The sequence below is a fragment of the Pinus tabuliformis genome, chromosome 2_2 (assembly GCF_031772625.1).
Source record: "Pinus tabuliformis cultivar Carrire ecotype Pingquan chromosome 2_2, CPIR1, whole genome shotgun sequence".
Lineage (NCBI taxonomy): Eukaryota > Viridiplantae > Streptophyta > Pinopsida > Pinales > Pinaceae > Pinus > Pinus tabuliformis.
The window spans coordinates 1,209,703,696-1,209,709,383 of record NC_142300.1 but is presented as its reverse complement, the minus strand read 5'-3'; positions in this window follow the sequence as shown (position 1 = coordinate 1,209,709,383).

The window sequence follows — 5,688 nt, the reverse complement described above, 5'->3', positions numbered from 1 at the left end:
GAAAAAGTTTCATCAAATTCTATACCTTTCTTTTGTGAAAACCTCTTCGCCACAAGTCTAGACTTATACCTGTGTTTACCTCCATCTTCTTCCTTCAACCTGTAAACCCATTTATTCTCCAATGTTGTTTTACCTACAGGAAACTTGACTAAGTCCCAAGTTTGGTTATGCATCAATGAGTCCATCTCTTATTCCATGGCTTGCTCCCACATCTTTGTTTCTACCTACATTGCTTCTTCATATCTTTTTGTTCACCAAAATTAGTCAACAACACATAATATAATGAAGGAGAGTATTGTTCAAGGGGTCTACTTATCCTGGCAGATATTCTAACATCACTTTCAAGTGTTTGAGGTGCATGTTGTTGTTGTGGTTGTTGTGGCTACTAATCATTATGATTTTCAGGGACCTTTACTTTTTCTGTGATCTCATCAAGAACTGTATATTATTTATTTTCTTTTTCCAATTTCTTTCCCTGCATATGATCCTTATACAAGGCCTTTTCATTGAATATGACATCTCTTCTCCTAATGATTTTTTCATTTTCATAATCATATAAGAGATAACCAAAATCGTTAACACCATATCCAATAAAATTACATTTCTTTGATTTTGCCTCAAGCTTTGTTCTATTTTATTTATTAACGTCAATAGAGGCTTCAAAACTGAAATCCTTTAAAAAGGAGTTTGCCTTTTTACCTATCCATGCCCCCTCTGGAATACCACCATCCAAGGAACTTGAAGGCCCTTTGTTTATTAGATAACCCGTTTTTGCACAGTATGTACAATATCTGTCCAAAATTGTAAGGGCAATCCTGCATGCAATCTCATGCACCTTACACGCTCCATGATTGTCATGTTCATCCTTTATGACACATAATTTTCCTATGGCGTTTCTATAATTTTCTTCTCTCTATGAAGCAAATGATTTTATAGAAACGAAGGAAATAAGGATCCAGAGAATAGCCCCTTGATTTCACCTCCGCGAGGGGATGAAGAAGGGATTGCGAAGGCCTCTCTGCAAAGTGCTATTCAGTTGATAAAACAAGGATTCCTGTGAATACCACCTCCGCCCACACCACCACCAGCTTCATCACCATCACCTCCAACTTCACCTTTACCACCTCCACCTCCACCGTGATTCAGTATGGCAAACATAGTAAAGTTTCCTTGGTTCAAAGGCTTGGGAAATCAAGAACTGGACCAATTCTGGTTCATTATGAGGGTTGTATGGGAAGCTCAAGGTGTTACAGATGACCATATAAAGAAAGAGACACTGGTTAGCGCTTTGCAAGATCACACGCTAACCTAGTATGTTAAGTAATCCAACGACAACCTGAATGTTAGAGTAGCGGACATCCAAGTAACACTAAATACGAAATTTAGCAGGCCTAAATCTGAAGTGCAGTCGATTGTGGGATTCAAAGAGATCGCAATGAAACCAGGTGAGATGCCTTGGGAGCTAGATTAGAGGTTGAAATGTACAATTCAGGAAGCCAACATGAATTTGGTAGATGGACAACATCGCAAGTGGTTTTTGTCTTCCCTACTACCACACTTAAGAAGTGCGTTGTCGCAGCAGAAGATAACCACTTAGGAAGAGGCCTGGGAGATTGCCATGAGATTACATGAGACTCCGATGCAAGATCCTAATCTAGGAGTCTAGTAGATCCATGCACAACTAAAAAATCTGTGCCTTGAGATGCAAAGTCTGAAGCAGGACAGGATGGTTCGACCAGAGGTATGTGAAGAGGTGTGGTGCTTGAAATGTAAGAGTTAGGGTCATGACAAAGACCATTGAACGATCTTCAAAAATTACCTTGCAGGAGGAGGACCAGTGCCTTTAAGGCCAGAAGCCCAAGCAATACCTAACGTTGCACCTGCTTTATGGTGCGCTATCTATCAAGTAGCCAGAAAAAATGCCACAGACAACTGTCACTTGCTACAGAAGTATGTGCAAGCACCACAATAGTTGTTCTGCAACTTTGTAGGTTGGAAAGACATGATGAGCGTAATTGTAAGAGCTATGAATTGATGATGGACAGAAATCCTACCTACAGGGTTCAGGCCGAAACATGGCCCCTTGACCAGAATGTAGGGATGGCGCGGATAGGATTTCAGGGGCGCAGTCGAGGCCGAGGCGGAGAACGACTTGGTGGAGGTCGAGGACAGTTGATTTGCAACAATTGTGGAGGACCAAAACACTATGCCCATGACTGCACTAATCCAACATGTCCGTCGTGCAAGTATTGCACATTGTTTGATCATGAAACAGAAGATTGTCCCGCGTTGATAGCTAGGATACGTGACAAAGGGGTGCTACCACCTACCCCGACTCAGAACCTACAGATGATGAGGTCTAAGCCACACGAGGAAGATCTAAATGAGAATATAGTTCTCTGGAGTGGAATCGTAATGAGAGATGAAAAGGGGAAATAGCTAGAAGACAATACATGGATTCGTAAGGCCCCAATGAAAGAGGTTGAGTTTGATTTGGAGCATGCTCAGGAGGCCTTCATGGAAGCTAAGGAGAGCTTCACTGGGGCCTCCACTTCAGGAAGCAAAGATAAACTTGAGCTGGAAATGGACCCCTCTATGCTCACAACTTTCCTGGAAACTTGTATGAAGTTACTGCATGATAGTAAGGCTGTAAAAGGGCTACAAGAACTCATCAATAGATGCACTGGAACCGCATCAGGTGAACTGCGCGTAGTGCGAAATATTGGCAAGCATAAGACAAGGACAGGATGGGAGATGAGACTGACTGCACAAATAGGAGAATATGAAATGGATCAGGTCATTTTGGACCTGGGGTCAGATGCAAATGTCCTACCGAAGCAGACTTTGGAGTGAATGGGATGACCTACGCTGCAATGGTCTCTGATTCAGCTAAGGATGGCAAATTAGCAGAAAATCATACCCATGGGGCGGCTGCAGGGAGTGACCATCGATATTGAGGGAGCAAGTGCACTAGAATATTTTAAAGTAATAGAGATTGTGGATGACAGAAATCCCTACCCTGCACTCCTAGGAATTGACTGGGCTACTAATAAGAATGGGGTAATCAATCTAAAGAAACGAAAGATGATCTTTGAGAAGAAATCACTGCAAGTAATAATACCCTCGGATCCTACTGAAGGATCGCGCTATACGGAACCAATCCGCGACTATGAGAGTGATGATAATCTAGAATGCATCTATAAGATTACAATGCGAGACCAAGACTGGGTGAATCCCATCATGGATGGATGGATTACATGGGAGCGCAAGATTTCCTGCACTTCGGATTCCGATGAAGAAATAGAATGCTGGCAGAAAAGGTTACACAAAGTAACTACGTTGAATTGCATAATGATGACCCAGTCGCTGCGTTGTGTGTCGTTTGAGGTAAGAAATTTTCCTACTTATGATGGTCTAACTGAGGTAGATACCTTTTTGGATGAATTTGAAAGGGAGGTGCCAGAAAATCAATGCTTCCAGGCCTTGGACTGGGTACTGTGCGCTACGCTCGCAAGATGGTGGGGTACACACAAGGGAAGCTTTGATGATTGGTGTGAATATAAGAGGATGATGAGAGCACGATTAGGGAAGCCTAAGATGTGACTGACAGACAAGTACAATGGGCAGGATGATCCACAGGTGCATCTGGCCAAATGGGCGCAGGTTTATGAAGAAAAACCTCATCCTGAGTGGGTGCACCTATTCTGTCATACCCTTGATGTTATCCCAATGAATTGGTATATAGAAATAGAGCTCCGCCATGGGACAGGTGAATGGGATATCCTGAGTGAAGGCTTCATGATGACATTCAGTTTTGAGGATGGATTTGACAATATTAATGAAGAGCTACGAGAGGTGAAAGAAACCATCTTTAAGATACCGCGGGATCCTTTAGACCTGATTCAACCTGAACGGGCTACTCAGCTGAGTCGCACATTGGAATGTTATAATGTAACTATTGAAGAGGAGGATGAAGACCCACAAAAGATGGACATTCCAGAAATATAAGGCCACCGCGAGGTTCAAGGGCCACAGATTGAGAACCCTGAGATAACCGCGCCAATCAAAACCAAATAGGTGAACATTGGTACAGAGACAAAACCCAAATTCGCAAAAATTGGAGACTACTGGGACGATGCGACAGTGGATAAGGTCACTAAATTACTCCACGAATATCAAGGCTTATTCTCGACCAAGTTATGGATTTGAAAGGAATAATTGGAGATCTAAGGGTGATGAAGATCATGTTAAAGCCCAACGTGAAGCCAGTCAAGCAGAGGCCTTACTGCCTAAACCCAAAATATAAGGAGAAGGTTCGCTTAGAGCTAGACAAAATGCTAGCAGCAAGCATCATTGAACCTATGGAGGAATCCAATTGGGTAAGCCTAATGGTGGTGCAAGAGAAGAAGCAGAAGGATGAGATAAGGATATGCGTGGATCGTAGAAAATAGAACGATGCTTGTGTGCATGATCCTTTCCCAACTCCGTTCATGGATGAATTGTTGGACAATGTAGGTGGTCAGGAAGCATATTCTTTCACTAATGGGTTCTTTGGGTACCACCAAATCAAATTCGCATCAGAGGATAGGAGCAAGACAACCTTCGTGACTAAGTGGGTTGCTTTCAATATACTGTAATGTCGTTTGGATTGAAGAATGTGCCTGCTATCTTTTCATGTGTGGTTGTTGCGGAATTCAAGGAATTTATTCATAAGTTCATGGAGGTCTATTTTGATGACTATACTATATTTGGGCTGGTTAAGTGCCATGTAGTGAGTTTGCGCTTGATGTTGGATGCCTATCGAAGATACCAGATCACGCTAAACCTTAAGAAGTGTCTGTTTTGCGTTCCTTTTGGGAACCTATTGGGGCATGTGGTTTGCAAACAAGGGCTGATGGTAGGCCCCACAAAGATCGTGGTGATTCTAAACTTGGAAGCGCCGAGGAGTGTGAAACAACTGTATGGTACTCTAGGACACACAGGATATTATTACAGAAATTTTATTAAGGGCTATGCCCAGATCAATGCGCCAATGGAAAAAATGTTGAAGAAGGATGTCATGTTTTGCTAGACCGATTACTGTAAGAAAATCTTGGATATATTGAAAGAAAATATGGTTACTCATCAATTCTAGTCTTCCCAAACTAGAAGAAAGAGTTTCATGTACATGTCGACGCGTCATTTATAGTGCTAGGGGTAGTACTAACACAGGATGGCGGAGAAGGCTTGGACCACCCTATCACATTTGCAAGCCATAGATTATCCAAAGTAGAGAAGAACTATTCTACCACTGAACACGAGGGGCTAGCTATGGTGTACATGCTCCAAAAGTATCGATATTGCTTTCTAGGAGGCCACTTTAAGATGTATACGAACCACTCCGCGCTGAAGTACCTGGTCAATAATCCTTGGGGGGGGCGAATTTGCAAATGGTTCTTATTTTTCCAAGAGTACGAATTTGAAGTTGTTGTGAAGCCTGGACGATTGAATGCAAGACAACTGGAACTGTGCCAGAAGGATACTCTGCCGAGCAAAAGAAGGAATTAGGGGTGCGCGCGGTAGAATTCTCTATCATTGTTGGGCATCTATAAAATATGGGGAACGAAGAAATACTATGAAGGTATGTACCTAAGTTTAAACGAAGTAGCATCCTCATGGACGCTCATGGGGGAGCCCTAGGAGGACATT